General features: G+C 34.5%; 1 long non-coding RNA gene across 1 annotated transcript in view; it reads right to left on the bottom strand.

The window, feature by feature from the left end:
* Positions 1 to 596: 596 nt before the first annotated feature.
* The window catches only part of LOC108520043 (uncharacterized), a 189,919-nt gene continuing 170,164 nt past the window's right edge, over positions 597 to 20,351 (bottom strand). Inside the window, exon 5 of the long non-coding RNA XR_001882814.1 lies at positions 597 to 763. This is a non-coding gene — a long non-coding RNA (uncharacterized LOC108520043). The remainder of the gene's footprint in view (positions 764 to 20,351) is intronic.

The raw sequence follows: 20,351 nt of genomic DNA, 5'->3' as shown, positions 1-20,351 counted from the left end.
GCTCAATAATACATTTTGAAATAAATCCAGTCTATTGGGCCAAGGACTTTTTTTTAGCTACCAAAAAATTATATTATGGAAACTGAGATAGCTTAGTAAAAGTCAAATTGGTATTTGGGACAGTTTCATCTAGGTCTGAGTCTGCTACATACTAATATAATACTGCCAATATATTTTATGCCACCTGAAAGGATTTATACCATGCACAACAGGGTCCTAGGCAGAGTAAACAGATATAATCCAATCCTGAAGTAAAAAGTGAAATAGGGTTTCTCCTCAGTCACCCCTTGAATCATTTAGAAGCCCATACTGCACAAATTGAAAGGCATGTATTGGCAAGTCATGATTTTCTGGAAAAACATCAGAGCTGGACCCAGCTCAGTGACCAGGTGCATCTGTACTACTGCTGCTGAAGGTTCTACCTCTCTTTATTTTCCTCAGCCCTGCTGTATCTACTCTTTCCTGAAGCTTCTCCCTACTGTTTTCAACCCAGTTGTAAGTTTTTTCACTTGCCTGATTTGTGTTCCTCAGAAGCTTAACTGCCGTAGTAAGATTGAAAAAGAGGGTGGGTCCACAGAGCAGTCCCTTACCTTGTCCTCTTCCCTTCTCTGTTACACAACTGTTTATTGACTCCAGGCTGATCTTCAGTAGCCTTTTTGTACTCTGTCTTACTCATTTATCCCAGCAAAGATATTCCACTCCTGATGTCACAGCCACATCACACCTACTGTAAGCCAGGTTGTCCACATGGAACCTAAGCGTCCTGTAAATGTGGATGAACTTGTTTTAACATTTGTTCACTCTTGAAAAGGAAACATTGTAAAGGGAAGGGAAACGAATTCCAGAATATTTAGGTGTATCAGCAGAGGAAACTGATATTTTAAACAGGAACCAAAAGTGACAAGGAAGTAATAGTAATGGTGGAATAACCAGGATTCACAGGTCCAAATGAAACCAAGGCATAAAGTCATGTCAGTGGCTTCATAGGCCTAAGCCATGAGTTTTATCAGAAGTTATTAAAGCAGGGAGACTGTATTTCTTCAGGTTTCCAGATAGAAAGTTAAAGAAAAGTTGTTATGATTGGTTAAAAAAAAAAAAAAAAAAATAGGGCTTGCACAGTGGCTCATGCCTGTAATCCCAGCACTTTGTGAGGCTGAGACCGGTGGATCACTTGAGCTCAGGAACTCAAGACCAGCCTGAGCAACATGGAGAACCATCTTTACAGGAAACAAAAACAAAAACAAAAACAAACAAAGAACAACAACAAAAAAGAAACACAAACAAGCCAGTCATGGTGGTGCACGACTGTAGTCCCAGTTACTCAGTAGGCTGATATAGGAGGATTACTTGAACCCGGGAGCAGAGGTTGCAGTGAGCTGACATTGCGCCACTGCACTCCAGCTTGGGCCACAGAAAAAAATCTGGCCTACAAAAAGGAAGATCCAGAAACAAGAGCGGTGGGGGGATGCAAATTAGTTTTTCACTGTAATTTGAAGTAAGGCTATTTTGCGTCTCATTTAGCCAGTTGGATGACTTACATATCAGCATAGGCTGATGAACAAAGTATAAAGTTTTATGGCTTATAGATACATTGTGCACAGAATTAAAGAAGTGTTTTTGAATAAATATATAAATAATAGCCTGAATGTGGGTCACAAGTTTACCTCTTTTATTTTTTTTAATTTTATTAACCTAAAATTATTCTGGTACTCAACTTTCTTTTCTGTTTTAGATTAATACTCCCTTTTGTACTTTTTTATCATTGTTTGTAAACACTCTTTTTAAAAGACCAATGTCTTAAAGTTAACATTTGCTTTAGATGCCTCTCTTTTAAAATAATTGGTGTTACTGGCTTTCATACGGACAGAATTTTCCATTTCTCATGAAGTCAATATCCATAGACAAGTCTATTCTTGAAAATCCTAACTATGTTTTCTCTGGATCTCTTAAAGAATATTTTCCAGAAGTTGATATTATATACTAGATTATTGTCAATATTTTTCTTCATAATTGTCCTTTAGACTACTGAATTCAATCAAATAACTGACATAATATGTAGGATAAATTTTACTACAATACGCTGAGGTTGGGCCTGGCCAAGGTGTGTTGTTCTCTAATGATGAGTATATTGCCATGAATTTAGCAGAGTAACACAATATCCCTTTATTATCTCACAATTATGTAGATCAGGAGTCTGGCCATAGTGAGACTGGGTTCCCTGCTCAGGGTACCCCAAAGCTAAAATCAAGATGTCGGCTGGGCTTTGTTCTCTTCAGGAGCTTGGAGTCCTCTTCCTGCCCACCTGGTTTTGTCAAAATTCCGTGTCTTGAAGTCACACAATTGAGGTCCTCATTTCCTTTCTGGCTGTCAGCCAGAGAATGCTATTAATGCTTTCAGGTTCTAGCAGTTCCCGGCTACGTGGCTCCCTCCATCTTCAAAGTTAGCAGTAGGACACTGAATCTTTCTGGAGCTTGAAATCTTTTTTACAAGAAAGAATCCCCACTCTTTTTAAGGGCTCACCTGATTAGGCGAGACCCAAAGATAAACTCTCTATTTAAAATCAACTGCTTAATATAGCATAACATAACCGCTGTATCCACACATCACTTCAAACTCAAGGGCCTGAGATATACAAGGGAGTGGGTCACTGGGGATTATCTTAGAATTCTGACGACCACGGAAGGCATTCAAGGTTTAGGGGAAATTGCCAAGAACTGCCCAAGTCAAGCATATTTGAAATATTTCTGAAGCTATGCTAGGAGATAGGGAAGGATTCTCTCTCATATATTGTTAGCACCTTGAAAGAAAGAACTGAGGCTGTATGGCTCAGCGCTGCTATTGTAGTGTCTGGCATAACAGGGAGTGAATAATAGTTATTGAATAACCAGATGATGAGTGAATGAATAAATAAGAAATATTCCTGTGGTAGAACATGAACTTCAGAGAATAAACCAGGACACAATTATTGACAAATTAATATCAAGACCAACTATTTATTGAAATGATATAAACCAGGACTGGAAATCTGTAACAACTTACACGACCAGAAGTTCAGCTGAAGGAGAAACCAAGGGTCAACCTTTAGTATTCTGGACAAATTGGTGATGTAAGGGGGGAAAAAAAAAAACTTATTACTGTATGGATCTACAATCTTTACATTACAAAATTACATTTTGAGTTGAATGACATTTGGAATGAGTTAATTCCTTTGTATTTCAATTTATTCCTCTACAAAGCCATGATTCAATTATTAAATAAATATCTATCTGGTTACGTTCTGTGTTACAGGCTAAGCATTTTAGGCATAGCAATGTATAAGAAAAATTTGCCTGTGAAGTCTAGTTACGGATGTTCAAACACTTAACTACAGAAAATGTAATCATTGTTTGAGGCATTGGAGCATGTGTTATAATCTGGAAAGAAAATAAACACGCTAAATAAATGTTAATTTTCTTTTGTCTGTAAGGTTATTAAACAATTTGAACTTTGGAAAGTAAAAATCTGTAACTCTTTCACACTTACTCTATTCATAAAAGGAAAAGCTAACTTTTAGACAATATAATTCCATTTTTAATCTTCTTACATGTAAAAAATTTTTTGACAGGACTGATATAAGAATAAGTAGTGAAAATGAGCTATGTTTTATCTTATGAGGTTTATTAAGATAATTATACATCAAGGCATATACAAACTTTAAATAGATTCATTTTTCAATAACACCAAATGATCCAAAACAGTATTAACATTTAATGAAAGATGAGAATGAGGTTCCTCTTTAAATTATTATGTTAATTATAATAAAGAGAAAAATCTGAACTTTTCTAAAATATATACAAGATCTTTTCATCTATAAAGAACTTATAAATCTACAAGTCAAAGCATCTTCACAAGCTTAAGCTGAGACTGTTGTAAACTGTTTTAATTACATTAATTAAAATTTGTACCATTTAAAATTAATTGATACAATTTAGCTTGTACTGCTCTGCAAAGTGCAAACACTAATGAGACAGAGGTTCCCCATCACCATCTTTAATTGAAAAAAGAACAAGATAAAACTTCTAAAGTATAAAATGGCATATTTTGAAATTGTTAACAAAGGAAATTATTCCTGTTAAACCTAATATAACACACATTTTTAGAACAGAAAAAACAACAACTGTGAAACCTAAAATAAAAAGCAGTAAAAAAGTGTTTTGTGAGTCTATGTGAAATATCTGGTTACACTGAAATAGAAAGACAATGACTGCTAGAAGAGCTGCAGTTGGTCTTAGATGAATAATTTCTCCAGCTAATTTGTAAAATAATATTCCTGAATTCATTTTTTCTGCTCCCTTTCTTCATCATTATCTTCTTAATAGTTATTCCTTACTGCACACCTACTCTTCTCCAATTAATAAAGCAGCCAAATGTCTCCTCTGACTCTACATATATAGCCAGCAGACAAACACAAAATATGGTTTGTATTCTTACATAAAATAATATGATCTGGCTAAAGTTGATGTTTAATTAAAACCATTTTAAGAGGTAAATTCCAATTATTACTAAAACAATACATGTTTATTACAGTAGTACTTGAACATAAATACATAAGCCTAAAAATTATCCATATTTATACCTGTCCACCACCCAGAAATAACACCAAAAACACTGTACATAACTCACACACACACACACACACACACACACACACACATATACGCATATAAATCTTTAGATGGGTGTATTTTTAATACACATACACACCATATACTCATACAAACATTTTCTGAAATTGGGTTATAACATATATGCTATTTTGAAATCTGCTTTTTTTTTCTTAAAAATGTAATATGAAAACGTTTCACCACCAATATTTTTCTTGTACTTAACAATGGATAAAGTTTTTTTTTTTTTTTTTTTTTTTAANAAATACAACATATTCATTGCACATAAGAGTATTTTACCTTAAAATTATGCGAATCATGGAGAATGTGAAAATGCTTCAAAGTTTAATTCACATATGGGCCTCCACAATTTTTACACAGGTTTGTAAAATATTACAATCTAAGTACACATTCTTATCCATAGTAATACATATTTAAGTATATATATATATATATACTTTCATTTAAGTATAATCCTTTTACTCAGAATGCTATAAGATGCAAACTATTGTGTAGTGAGAGAAAGAAAATTAGTTATCACCAGAGATGGTGGAGGTAGGGGCGCAGTGGAGTAAGCAGTTACAAAAAAGAAATTTTTGAGGTGATGAATATGTATACTGTCTCGGTGGTTCCACAGGTCACCTATGTCAAAATATATCAAACTGTACAATTTAATATGTGCAGTTTATTGTCTGTCAATGATATGGTTTGGATCTGTGTCCCTAGCCAAATCTCATGTTGAATTGTGATCCCGAGTGTTAGAGGTGGGGCCTGGTGGGAGGTGATTGAATCACAAAGGTAGACTTCCCCCTTGCTGCTCTTCTGGTAGAGTTCTCAAGAGATCTGGTTGTTTAAAAGTGTGTAGTACCTATTCCCAACCCCCTCTCTCTCTTGCTGGCCATATGAAGACATGCATTGCTTCCCTTTCACCTTCTGCCATGATTGTAAGTTTCCTGAGGCCTCCCCAGCCATGCTTCCTGTATAGCCTATGGAACTGTGAGTCAATTAAACTTTTTTTCTTCATACATTACCCACTCTCAGGTAGTTCTTTACAGCAGTGTGAGAACTGATTAATAGAGTTAAGATTGCCTCGATAAGGCCATTAAAAAATTAGAAAGACTGATAGTACCAGGTGTTTGTGAGGAAATGGGGCACCTGGGACTCTTGTGTATTTTTGGTGGAATGGTTAATACAGCTGCAATGGAAACTAACCTTGCAATACCTTATAAAGTTACACACTTATCATATGACCCAGCAATCCTACTTCTAAACATTTACTTGAGAGAGATAAAAGGCATATGCCAACAAAAATGTCTCTACTGATTAACAATTTTGAATTTTTTTAATTAAAATATATATATTTGAGATGGGAGTCTCACTGTGTCACCCAGGCTGGAGTGCAGTTGCAAAATCTCAGCTTACTGCAACCTCTGCCTCCCGAGTTCAAGAGATTCTGGTGCCTCAGCCTCCTGAGCAGCTGGAATTACAAGCACATGCCATCACACCCGGCTAATGTTTTGTGTTTTTAGTACAGACAGGTTTTCACCATGTTGGCTAGGCTGTTCTTGAACTCCTGACCTCCAGTGATCCACCCACCTCAGACTCCCAAAATGCTAGGATTACAGGCGTGAGCCACCGTGCCTGACCCAAATTTAAAAAATATTTTAAATCCTGCTGTTACTGATTCCTCAGTCACTACATACTTCTGCACACTCACTTCTTTCGGTACTCTTTTCTTTATCCTTCCTGAACCATGTTCTCTTGGTTTTCTTCCGAAATATTTGGCACTTCCTTCTCCTTTGCCTTCGGTATCTCATCCTCCTTAATCCAGTCATTAAATGTTGCCATCTTGGCTTATTCTTACTTGCCATCTCTTCCCACATTATGCTCTTTCTGTAGGCTAATTTCATCCATTTCCATAGTTTCACTAATTTAATACTTTACAAATAACTCTTTCCTAAATTCCAGGCTATTATCTTTGGCCACATATAAAATATTCCATGTGCATTCCTCATCAGTACATCCTACACTAAAGTATGCTCTTATCCTCACAAACCTTCTTCTTACAGTATTCAATATCTAAGTGAACAGCCACATTATCCATCCAATTGCTCCACTCCCAACCTGGAAATCAAAGATGAATGACACCTCCCAATCCATCACCTCTCACATCAAAGAAATTACCAAATTCAGGCAACTTACATGCTAATCATTTCTAAATTTAATAAACTTCTCTATCTACACTGCCTTTGTTCTAATCAATTTACACTGCCTTTGTTCTAATCAATTTATGTTCACCTGTCACCTAGATTTCTGTAGTAACTGGCCTCCCAAAATTTATTCTAGTCCCTGACCAACCTGTTTTCTATGGTAAGCTACCTCTTTCAAAAATGTAAATCTGATCTTATCACATCCCTAATTCTTCTCCCACTTCACAGCCCAATTAAAACCTTTTTAAAATTATTATTATGTTGCTCTTAAAATAATGGCCCATATCTTTGGCATGGTCTGTGGGGAGCTATTACATGGTCTGGTCTTTGCTAACCTCTCTAGCTTTATTCCCAATCTATTTTCACTTTCCTCTCTCCTCTCCAACCACCCTGGTCATCTTTCTGGGTTTCCTCCCTCCAAGGAATGTTGTACTTCCCTCGCCATCTGGGAATCTCTTCCTGCTCCCTTGTCACTGGTTAACTCCTGCTCAATCCTCTGATCTCAGGGGAAGTATCTTTTATTCTACTTCCATATACTAGGTCAAGTTTGTCTGTGATATTCTCTTCCAGAATTGACTTATTTTCTTTGAACTTATCACATTTTAATTTATACAATAATTAATTTGATTTGTTGCATAATATAAGCTTCCCCTATAAAGTGTAACTTGCAGAAAAAATGTTTTAGTTCAACTTTGTTTCTACATGGATAAATTTCACATACAGGTAGTATTTCTCATAAAGAAGCTATGTCTCTGGAAAACAGATGTCATCATGACTCTCTTTAAGTATTAATACTACAATGATTTAAAAAAATATTTAAATGTCCTGAGGATAATTGGTTATTTTTAATACAAAATGTGTTTGCGAGTGTTTATTTTATGTGGATCACAAATTCACTAAAAGCTTTCCTCGAAGTAGGTGTCATTATCAAAGCACTTGAAGACCAGATTCCAGATTGTTATTTTCCTGTTTTACTTTTTAAAGATGGCCTGTTGTCCTTTGATCTTGCTCTGACACCTGCACCAACCTACTTCTCTCTTCTTAAGGGGTCCCTGTAGGATCCGAGATCATGTGGATAAAATTAAAATGGAGATCATGTGATTGAAACTATTCTTCACAACTTCTCCCAAAACACACAGACAAATATTCACATAAACATTTGGATTCGATTTTCAAAGGGTCCAATTTGGCTTTCAAATTTCATATCTCTACTGTATAAATTTTCTTACACCAACTATTAAATAGAAAGTGCTTAAAATTAGTAGTTTTGTGTTGAAAAATTAATAATTTTACAGTGCATGATCATTTCCCTTTCACTGACATTCTAATATTTCTCTACTTCTTTAATACATTTCAAATAAACCACTTTTTTCATTTTATTCCAAGTCGCTTTTCTGAAAGCCTGCATTGCCCACCAATATGAATTAATCACATGAATACTACAATTGCTTAATATTTCCTCTGCAAAATGTGAACAAACAAAGGTAGGGAGTAGGGTATTCTTTGGGGATTCAGCTAAGAATTGTGGAATTACCTTTCATCTGTTTCCTTCTTAGTAATATGTCTTTTGTTTTCAGTAAAGGCCAAAAGACAAAAAGAACAAGAAGAATTACATTACATTTTGGACAGTATTTTAAAACAATATAAATTTGTAGAATTTACATAACTATTGCAACAGATGTAAATGAACAGAAATTGAGTCATTTTATTGTAAAATATAAGCTTTAATCTCTACTTCTAGGGAGAAGTCAAAAATAAACTATTTTCATATAGTATATTAACTTAAAACAACTATACTGTGGCGTTTCAAAAAGCATAATATGGGCAGGGCGCGGTGGCTCAAGCCTGTAATCCAGCAACTTTGGGGAGGCCGAGCGGGGCGGATCACGAGGTCAGGGGATCGAGACCATCCTGGCTAACACGGTGAAACCCCGTCTCTACTAAAAAATACAAAAAACTAGCCCGGGCGAGGGTGGCAGCGGGCCTGCTAGTCCCAGCTTACTCGCGGGAGGCTGAGGCAGCGAGAATGGCGTAAACCTGAGGCGGGAGCTTGCAGTGAGCTGAGACCGGCACTGTACTCAGCACTGGGCGACAGAGCGAGACTCCGCCTCAAAAAAAAAAAATAAAATAAATAATATAAATAAATAAATAAATAAACAAAACCATAATTGTTCTATTTCAAATTATTTTCATGAAAACATAACTTGAGAAAAGGATACAATTTTCCAACATGTATCTCTGCTTCTGGAGTCAATGGTCTTACAGTTCTAATAGACATTCTGATGATGATGTTCTCTGACTCACCATTTAATGCTAACTAAGTACTTCAACAATAACTCAGTAATAAATACTCTGAAGACAGGATAAGAAATTGTAAAAATTAATTCTATATCCCACCTCACTCTTCCCTCCTAGGTTCAAAATAACGTTAATATCTTCTTGAACAGTTTCCAAAATGACTCAATTAAACATGTCCCAGATATCTACCTTTTCTTACTTTTATCAGGGTAATATCTCTGATACAGCTCTGCCAAGTAGGAAATTTGGGGTTAATTTAGAATATCACTTGCTTTTTTTACAGCTTGAAGAAAAGATAAAGGTCAGCAGCCGCTTAAGGAGAAGGACAGAAGTCACAAGTTAGAAATAAACAAAGGAAGTTCCTTTGCAGTACAGCTATTTAAAACATATGCCAATAAAATGTTCAAAGGATTTCTACAGAGCTCTGAAGATAAACATATTTTTTTTTGTCTTGAAAAAGTTCACTTACCTGAAGCTTTAAACTAAAATATGTAACATGACTCTGTAGAAAAAAATATTAAAGACAGTGATTTGGCATTTTATTCATTTACTAAGGCTTTAGTGCACTTGACCATGAAGGTTTACATCCCAACTCCACCTTCTATTAGCTGTGGGGCTTGGGGCAAATCCTTTAATATTCTCTTGTCCCAGTTACCTTATTTGAAAAAAGAAAATAATTATTCATACCTTATGGAAGTGTTAAATGAATTAAAATACACAAAATATTAAAATAGTGTCAGCCATGCAGTAAATCCTCATTAAATGTCTGTTATCCTTACCAATGTTATCATCATCATCATCATTTTAATGATGACGGGTCATTGAAAAGTGTATTAGCCAGAGTTTCCCAGAGAAATCGACCCAATAGGATGTGTGTGTATATACAGAGAGAGATTTGTTTTAATGAATTGGCTCATATGATTACGGAGACTGGCAAATTCAAAATTTGTAGTTCAAGTCTGAAGGCTATCAGTCAGAGACCCAGAAAGAACAGATGTTGCAGTTCAAGTCTGGAGCCCATCTGCTGAGAATTTCTTCTTCATCAGTGGGGTCAGTCTTTTGTTCTATTCAAACCTTTGACTGATTAGATGAGACCTACCCACATTATGAAGGGCAATTTTGCTATTTTCCAACACTAAATTTTAAACTATTATGAAAATATTGTCTTGACTCCTATTCATCTTAATTTTGAAATTTCTTCTTTAAACTTAAATGATGTTTCTGATAGACCATTATACAACTAAGACAAATAAATCCATTTATTTATTCAGGAATCATTTATTAAAGGGCTACTATATTCCAGGCTTTGTTCTAGGCATTTGGGACTCAAAAGTGAACAACAATAACTAAAAATAAGACACCAATACATCTTTGCTTCATAGAGCTTGCATTGTGGCAGAGGAAGACAATAAACAAGAAATATGAAAGCTAATTTAGTTTTGTAATATGTTAAAAGGTGTTGTGTGCTATAGCAAGAAGTAGAAGGTGACCTAGAAGACCTTAAGTGGTAGTCCTGGCAGGACCAGGCAGTATAAAATAGGATGGTCAGATAGGCCCTGGTGGTAATGCTGTGAGGCATCTGAATTCCAGGATCAGAGAGTTTTCATCACAGCAAGAGCCAGAAAGCAAAGACTTCCCTGAATGAAGTAACATGGTAGGCATGGGAAGGTCTGGGAGAAATATTCCAGGCAGGAAAATAGTAAGCACAAACCCCTGAGGATAGAAGAAACTAGCCAGTGTGGCTAGAGAGGAAGGGATGAAGTCAGAGGAATTCAAACTCCAGATCACAGAGGCTTTGCAAGCCACACGGAAGACTCTGGACTCTAGAGGAAGTGGTCAGTAGAGATCAGTTGAGAGTTATATTTCTAAGACAGAGTGAACAGGACTTCACAGATTGAATGTTGGATTTGAATGAAGGAAACAAATCAAGGATGGCTCCTAGGTTTTCACCTAAACAACTGAGAAAGTTGTGGTAATACTTACTGGCCAATCCTTACTTGTCTTGCAACATAATTTACATCATAATTTTTTTTCGGATGCAAGCTTAACAGCTGCCTTAAAAATATGATTGAAATAACAGTTACATTTTGCCCATCATATCGAAATAAAAATCCAGCTTGAATCAATATATGCATGTTTTATTTAATATTTCTGTTCTCCCTATATTATATGTAAGTACTAACTAAAAATTTAATGGATATTATCTATAAATGTACTGAGGAAAAGGAAAGAAAAATCTGGAGACTAGTTTCCAATCATCTACATGTTGCCATACTTTCTACTTAATGAGAATGAAAATGAGGTAACGAACACTACACATCTGCTATTAAACTTAAGAAAGGCCATTTTATAGGCATTAAACTCCTGTGGTCTGCCAAATGTTCCTGCTCACTCACCTATTGGGAAGGTAATTACTATTCTAAGATTGCTAAAGCAATAGAATATGCCTTTATCTATTTTCCTTCAGGCTGAAAATTTTAAAATGTTTTTAAAAGTTCACATTCTGGATTCCTTGTTTGATTTATGAGAATTAAGGTGACATTACCACATCACCTCAATCAACTCTGATAATGCATTCCTTAACTAATAAAAATTTCCCCATAATAATACTAAGTTTATTTTTTCTGTGAGGCATTTTTAATTGCATAGGGCATGGCTGTAATTGAAATATATTCATTTTGGGTTGACATTTTAATTATCCCATTAGCCAGAATATAGACTCTGAACAGCGAAGTTTAGCTTATGTTATGAACTTTGAAAAACATTCTTTGGTAGTTTAGAATTAATGTTTTTAGCCATTCTTATAAACATTCAATTAGTTTTCTTCTCCTGAAATCCTTTAAATGTGGGAGACTTTTCTTTAAATTCTACCTTTTCTCCCTTACTGCATTTAATGCTTTCCCCTAAATTATTAACTTTCCTCTTGCATGTCTCAAGGAAAATTAAATCTTATTGCACCTCTTACCCTTCAACTGTCATTTTGAAAACTTTCTTTGCCCTTATTTTTAAACAAGGGTATTTGCTCAGCATAATTTATGGAACTTTTAAGCTTTTAAAGCTCATAGTATTTGATCTTGACTCTGTGGCTGTGAAAAAATGCATGAGAATTTTCATTATTATTTTGTAAAAATAATTATAATTATTTCATAAGGTCACAAGTTCCAACCAGATTTCTGGGAAAGTAAAAGAAATGGTCAGTTAATCCTTGGACCTAAATGCAATGGTATTTCAGGAGTTTCACTTAGGAGATAAGAATAGCCCAGTAATTGTCAGGGAGTAGTAAGCCTTAAGTAAAGTTAATACAAAAATGTTTAATGCCCAGCAAGAGAGCAATCAGACAGGGAAAGACAAAACCTATCAATGTAAAAATCTTAATTACTTCAAAGAGAACTGGCTGTATTGGGGATTGACTTGGGAGTAATGTCCTCTTTGAGGAATGTTAGCATAACTCCTCTTATGCTATGCTGTAGTTATGTAAGATTGAGAACAAATGAATGTTCCTAGGTATCAAAGATAGGAGGAAAGGAATCATTATAGCTATTTCACGAATTTATGCTTTGTAATATACTTTGAACTTTTACATACAGAAAAAAAAATGGACATGAACTAGTTTACATGTGGTTTTAATCCCTGTGGACAAGCTGGTGAGTATAGAAGGCCAAAAGGACAATCAGTTAGCTCACTGAGGTGGCTGAAGCATTGGTTACTATCTTACTCTCCTTCACGATTCTGTCAGTCTTAAGTCTTCAACTCCTCTCCATCCTTAATCTTTCCTTCTTTCTCTATCCTCCTCGTGATCTTAATCTAATCTCATACATAATAGGAAAGACTTTCGATTGTGAGATACATCAGCAAAGAAATATAACCCAATATTAAAATGCACTCCAAATTTAAAAACACAAAAATGTGAATTACGGGTTGACTTTCAATCAGGAAACATAATTTTAACCTGTCATCAAACCTTGTCATGTGTTTTAAATATGCTCCTTCCTTTTCTACCTAAATTCTAGACCGTTTCATTTCAAGTCTGGAGGACTTAAAAACAGAGTCTCAGTTGATAACCTTGCTTCTAGGATTAAAGGAAGGAAAGTAACATCTTGGTAAGAGCTCTAAGCTCAAACTTTCTGATTTTATTTTATGGGCTCACCACTTAGTATACGTGACTTTGGGCAAATGATTCTAACCTCCTTGTGGTTCTTTCCCTCATCTATAGATCCAGTATAAAAATGGTAATTTTCTCATGAAATTGTTATGAAGCTTACATAAAGGAATACCTGAAAAGGGCTACAACAACATCTGTAAATCTAACAAGCACTAAAAATATAACAGCTATGAATATGGTTTGATTGTTTTTGTTCCCTCCAAAATTCATGTTAAAATTTAATCCCCAATGCAACAGTATTGGGAGGTGTGGACTTTGAAAGCTGACTGAGAGCCCTCATGAATGGGATTACACAACTTTTATAAAGGGCTTGATGGAGGGAGTTTGTCCCTTTTGGCCCTTCTGTGCCTCTGCTATGTGAGCATGCAGTGTTCCTCCCATGCAAACGATACCAAAGCTCCATCTTGGAAACAGAAAGCAGTCCTGTCCAGACAGTTGAGCCTGCTGGTGCCCTGATCTTGGACTTCCCAGTCTCCTGAACTGTGATAAATAAATTTCTGTTCTTTATAAATTGCCTACTCTCTGGTATTTTTTGTTATAGCAGCACAAAACAAGCTAAGATGGTTATTGTTATGGGCTGAATTCTGTCTCCACAGAATTTCTGTGTTGAAGTCTTATTTCCTAGTAGTTCAAAATGTAACTATATTTGGAGATAGAGCATTTAAAGAGGTGATTAAATTAAAATGAAGCCTTTAGAGTAGGCATAATCAAATCTGATTGTGTCCTTATATGAAGAAGAAATTGAACACACAGAGAGACGCCAGGTGTGCACACGCAATGGGAAACAACCATGACAGCAAGAAGGTGGCCACCATCAAGAAGGAGAGACGTCTCAGAGAAATGAAACCTACTGATACATCAGTCTTAGCCTTTCAACCTCCAGGACAGTGAGAAAATACATTTCTTTTGCTCAAACCACCTTATCTATAGGATTTTGTTATGGCAGTCCTAGAAAACTAATATAGCTATTAAGACACTACATTCCAATTCATTCAGTATGAATGTACTAGTATTGGGTTTCCTAAAATATTAACTAATTCAGCCATTAAAAATATATACTTAGCTGAGTGAGGTGGCTCATGCCTGTAATCCTAGCACTTTGGGAAGGAGAAGCAGGCAGATCACTGGAGGTCAGGCGTTTGAGATCAGCCTGGCCAACACAGTGAGACTCCATTTTTACAAATATTATAAAAATTAGCCAGGCATGGTGGTGCATGCCTTTAGTCACAGCTATTCAGGAGGCTGAGGTAGGAGAATTGCTTGAGGCCAAGAGGCGGAGTTTGCAGTGAGCTGAGATCATGCCACTGCACTCCAGCCTGGGCGACAGAGTGAGACTCCATCTAAAAATAAATAAATAAATATATAACATATAAATAAAAAAAAAAAAATATATAATATAAAAATAAATATATATATATATATATATATAGAGAGAGAGAGAGAGAGAGAGAGAGAGCAATTGAATGTCTATATGTATTAGCTGTTATTCTAAACACTAAGAATACAGTGACAAGTAAAATCAGCAAATTCACTGGACAAACAGATGTGGGCGGAGGAGGAGACAGACAACAAGTAAAACAAGTCTATAAACAAGATGACTTATATTGTAATAATTGCTATGACACTATGAGTCAGATAAAACCAGGTGACATGACAGGCATGAAGGTGATGGTTACATTAGATTGGGGGTAGAAGGAATCACAGAAGAGATTACAAGTGTCTTTTTAAGAATGTGATACATGGCCGGGCATGGTGGCTCACGCCTGTAATCCCAGAACTTTGGGAGGCTGAGGCAGGTGGATCACCTGAGGTCAGTAGTTCAAGACCAGCCTGGCCAACATGGCAAAACCCCGTCTCTACTAAAAATACCAAAATTAGCCTGGTGCAGTGGCACATGCCTGTAATCCCAGCTACTAAGAGGCTGAGACAGGAGAATCGCTTGAACCCAGGAGGCAGAGGTTGCAGTCAGCCGAGGTCACATCACTGCACTCCAGCCTGGGCAATAGACTGAGACTCTGTCTCAAAAAGAAGAAAAATAAGACAAAAAAAAAAGAATGTCATACAACATGAGGCTGGCTTCTTTCACCCTGCATGCAGCCTTTGAGATTCGCCTAAGTTGTTATATTTTTTATTTCAACCATCGGACATATTTTAAAGAACAGGACCAATCTATTATATTTACAGATATTTACCATTTCTCTTCTTCCTTCATCTTGATGGTCTAAATTTTCTTCTGGTACAGATCCAGTTTCAACTCTTTTTATTAATAATTAGCCATCCAATTGTCCCAACATCATTTATTAAATGGTAACATTTTCCCTCTGATTGAAGATGTTACTTTCACAAAAAACTAAATTTCCATACGAAGTTGAGATGACTTCTGGAGTTTCTTTCTGTACCATTGATCAAACTGCCTATTTGTGTGACAATACCACACAGTGTGAATTTTAAAAGATCCTTAACTTTTTAATATATAGCTGGTATGGCTAGATGCCTAATTTTTAAAAAGATTTTTTATGGAAACTATTTTTTGTAATTTTATTTTCATATGAACATTACAATTAAATTAGTTATGGCTACAGCTAAGGTTACCATTAATGTGAGGATTAGTTTTGGTGTAAGAGTTGCCATATTTTTTTATCCTTCATCCTTCATGGCTTTTGTAGTTAGGATTTTCTTAGATTGCAAGTAATGAGAAATTAAACCAACCTGACTTTCAAATTAAGGGAGTCTTTTTCTCACAAAACAAGAATGCTAAAAGTTAGCACCCATTGTTATTAATTCCACCGTTCAAAAATACAAGGATGGATTTCCCAATTCTCTGGTTTTCTCCTTGTTGTCTCAAGATGGCTACAGCTGCAAGCATCACGTCTTCACAGTGTATTTGAAAACAAGGCACAGGACTTTCCACAGTTCTTCTACTAATTCACCAGGTTATACCCATCATTATTTTCCTTATACTCCCAAATAACCATGCTTTTCTTTCTTTCTAAGTTAACTATCTGGAAAACACAAGACACAGAGGAAACAAATCTCTTCCTTCCCACTACTACTATGCACTGAGACCCTAATTGTATATGAAGAGAAACAGACCGCCACATTGACTCCCAAATTAGCAGCTGTAGTTTGGACCTCTCAGGTGAACTCAATATGCATAGAGTCACAGAATAGTTGACATCTATACCTGGATGTATAATAGACATCTTCATGTGTTTTCATGTCCAAAATGAAGCTCTGCACATTTCCGTCTGAATGCTATACTTCCATTGACTTCTCTTTAATTTGCATTGTTAATATTTTTACCCTTAATATTCCTGTTTTTTTTTTAATGCCCTAGGTGAATGTTTCTTATTCTCTGTGTGTTTTCCTTCTTGAAACATGTTAACATAGTTGTTGCACACTCTGACTTAATCATTTCAATACTTGAAACCTTGGCAGTCTTTTCCTCATATCTGTGCTTCTGCTGAGGCTTGCTTTTTTTTTTTATGTGTTTGAGTATATTTGTATATCACTCATTACCCTATTCTGACATTACACAAGAAGGCAAACCAGCTGGATATAATGGAGCATTGGCTGATCTTGTCTCTTTAGTAGTTTCTAATCTTTAATCTTTAGGAAATTAGAGTGAGTCCCATGCATCTATTTTCCTTTATTACAGTATTTGCAATTAGATCAATTATTTATTTATCAGTGATTTGGTAGAGCAAATTTATTTCTTAATGTTTTGTTCTATGTAGCTTTACCACACAGTATTTAAAGGATTATCTATAAAAGCTTACTTAGTAATAGGATTTTGCTGAAAAACACACCAGCAGGAATAAAATATATTTAATATATTTAGTTTGAGATTTCTCCTCTCATCATTTTGTTTATGCCAAATCAAAATAAAAGACAGTATATGGTTAGCTTCATTTTTATTCCGAATATACTTAAAGACATAAGTATGTTTTCTAAATCTTACTGATACTTTTAATAAAATATTCAGTGTCAAGAATTATGATACTTGAATAACCAAAAAGACTAATAATGTTCCTGGTTGAGAAAATTCAACATTGTAATTGTAAACCTGTAAATTTTTTAAAGTGTACCTGCAAATTTAATGTATTACCAATTGAAATACCATGAAATAATATTTTGGAGCTTGACAATTGACTCTAAAATTTATGTTAAAGAATCACTAATAAAAAGAAATGCTGAAAAAGAATAATATTAAGGAAACTTTTCCAACTAGAGGTTAATATATATTCCTGACTCAGGAATAAATAAATCAATGAAGAACATAAAAGATTCAGAGACAAACTTAGTATATAAGATCATATATCTATAGTGAAAATAACTATTTAATTATTGGCATTTGGACAAGTGTTTAACCACTTGAAAAAATTAAATAGCAAAATACTCACTATACATTAATATAGTTTCCAGATAGAGTAACAGTTGAAAGCAATGAATATGGTATTATGAGAATCAAGCCCTACTAAGTTTTGTAATGTAGAAGCCTGAGAATAATAGATTTCAAAATTGCTCAAAAAAAAAAATGGGTAAATAGTCATATAATCTTAGGGATTACATGCCGAAAGCAAAGATCATGAAGGAAAATAAATGGCTTTCTACATAAATTTTAAACCATTAGATAATTTTTAAAAACCACAAAAAATATTTGAATATTTTAAAAACCACAAAAAATATTAACACATTGAAAGATAAATGACACACTGGAAAAAATACATTTTCAAAAAATTATTTAGTCTCATTATTACTAGATAAATGCTGAATATAATATTTTTCAATTATAAATTTGATAAGTATAAAATATTTATATTTAATACTAAAATTGGTGACCTTTTCAAGAAAATAGATAATTTTATAAACTATTGTTGAATAAATTGTGCTAATTTTTCTGAATACTTTAAAAATGTTTTATCTTTAACACACCAATTTTACATCTAGGAATTTTTTTTCAATATGGAGAAAACATTTTACTTATATTTCACATTTATAATAGCAAATCATTTTTTAAAGCCAGAAATACACAGTAGATTATTGCCAAATAACATTTATTGGATCCATGTATGGATATAATAAATATTGTATATTATTTTTATTATTAAGAATGTATTTAATTATTATCAAGTAAAAATACACAGATTGTAGGACAGTATTTACAGTTTATTTTTATATATACTCATGTATAATTAGTTTTATGGGTAGGGTAGAGTTGGGTAGTAGGGGAGTCTAATAAATATGGTAGCAAATCTGAAGGGGCCATTTACTAGCTATACGAACATATTCCATAACTCTAAAACTCCATTTCTTTATATTATAATGCACATGTGTGTCTGGATATATATACAAGAATGTTCATAGCAGCATTATTCACAATAGCTCCACCTGTAATAAAATGGATTTTTTTAAAATGAAGCATATTCACAAAGCAATGAAAGTAAATTGAATGTATATAGGATATATCTACACACAAGTGTGGCTCTCATAAATATAATGTTGAGCCAAATAAACCATAATTCAGGCATACAGTATGATTCTATTTATATAGCTTACAATTGTACTAAAACAAAACCACATTATTTACGGCAAACAAATATATGTGGCAAAATTATGAAGAAAAACAGGGGAACCATTATCACATAAGGATAGAAGTTACTTCCAGAGGCAGGCTATTAGGATCAATGATCCTATGGCTTCTGGGGTACTAGTCATATTCTAGTTCTTAACTGCTGAAGAAAAAGGAAGGAATTCCATGAGAGTTCACATTATAATTATTCGCTAATTCACACATTTATGTTTTTACTCCTTATATATGCTACGCATTACAATAAAATAAAGATTTTTAAAATTTGGCATTATCAAGTCCTTTAATCATCTGATTAATGAGCTATCACATATTTCTATGGTTTGAATGTTTGTCTCCTCCAAATTTCTTGTTGAAATTTAATTGCCATTGTAATAGTATTAAGACAGGCCTCTTTCAGAGGGGATTAGCGCATGAGGGCTCCACCTTGATGAGTAAATAATGCTCTTATTGCAGGAGTAGATTCCTTGTAAAACGGTGAGTTTGACCCCGTTATGTTTCTCTCTTTCTCTCTCTTCCTCTCTCCCTCTGTTTGCCCTGTCATGTGATGTCTTCTGCCATGTACTGATGCTACAAGAAGGTCCTTGCAAGATGCCAGTACCTTGATATTGGACTTCCCAACCTCCGGAACTATAAACCAATACGTTCTTTTCATTATAAATTACCTAGGCTCAGGTGTTCTGCTATAGCAGCCCAAAATTAACTAAGACATACACAATGAGTTAAGAAGGAATGGGTTGATCCTCTTCAGTGTCTATCGTTCTGAACCACTGTTCATGTCTATATGTCTCATGCTGTAGGGAATATACATGAGTTTTTCCAGTAGTGGGGTACATTTTGCTGCACTGTTCCTACCCTTAACCCTATTGCCACTGGAATTAACATGAAATATTCACAAAGCAGGTGGCCAGGTTTGCATGCCATGACTTTTATATGCTCATATGCAGTTTGAACTTATGACCTCACTAGTACCTACTGTAAATAACTGAAATAACTACCTCAAGCTAGTCCTAAAAGGAACAGTAAGTAGATAACAAAACATAAGAAAAAATAGGAATGTCCTTTAAAGTAATTAATTAAAACAACTATTAGTTCTATGATGAAAGCTTAGAGAAACTGATTAATAATGTCAAGGCAGATAATTTTCATATGGTGTTAGGCTGTAATATTGAGATGTATCTTTTATTTGGAGCAAAAGAAACAAAAAGAAAAATGAAAATAGGTTAAGCACCATCTTGTATGTGACGTACAGTCCATTTTTTTATAATTACTCTATATGAGACACATAGCTAAATATAAAGAATGAAATTTTAATTATTTTCTAATATCTAGAGAAGGAAATAAAATTGGGATATTGATAATTATAAGTTATTCTTTAGAGAATAACTATTGATAAACAGAATCTAGATTACATATTTATATATTTTTAAGGTAATAGTTCAAAATTC

The sequence above is a fragment of the Rhinopithecus bieti genome, unplaced genomic scaffold (genome assembly GCF_001698545.2).
Source record: "Rhinopithecus bieti isolate Rb0 unplaced genomic scaffold, ASM169854v2 scaffold_48387, whole genome shotgun sequence".
NCBI classification, from domain to species: domain Eukaryota; kingdom Metazoa; phylum Chordata; class Mammalia; order Primates; family Cercopithecidae; genus Rhinopithecus; species Rhinopithecus bieti.
The sequence above is the reverse complement of the archived record's forward strand: the minus strand, read 5'-3'. Positions and strand labels throughout refer to the sequence as shown.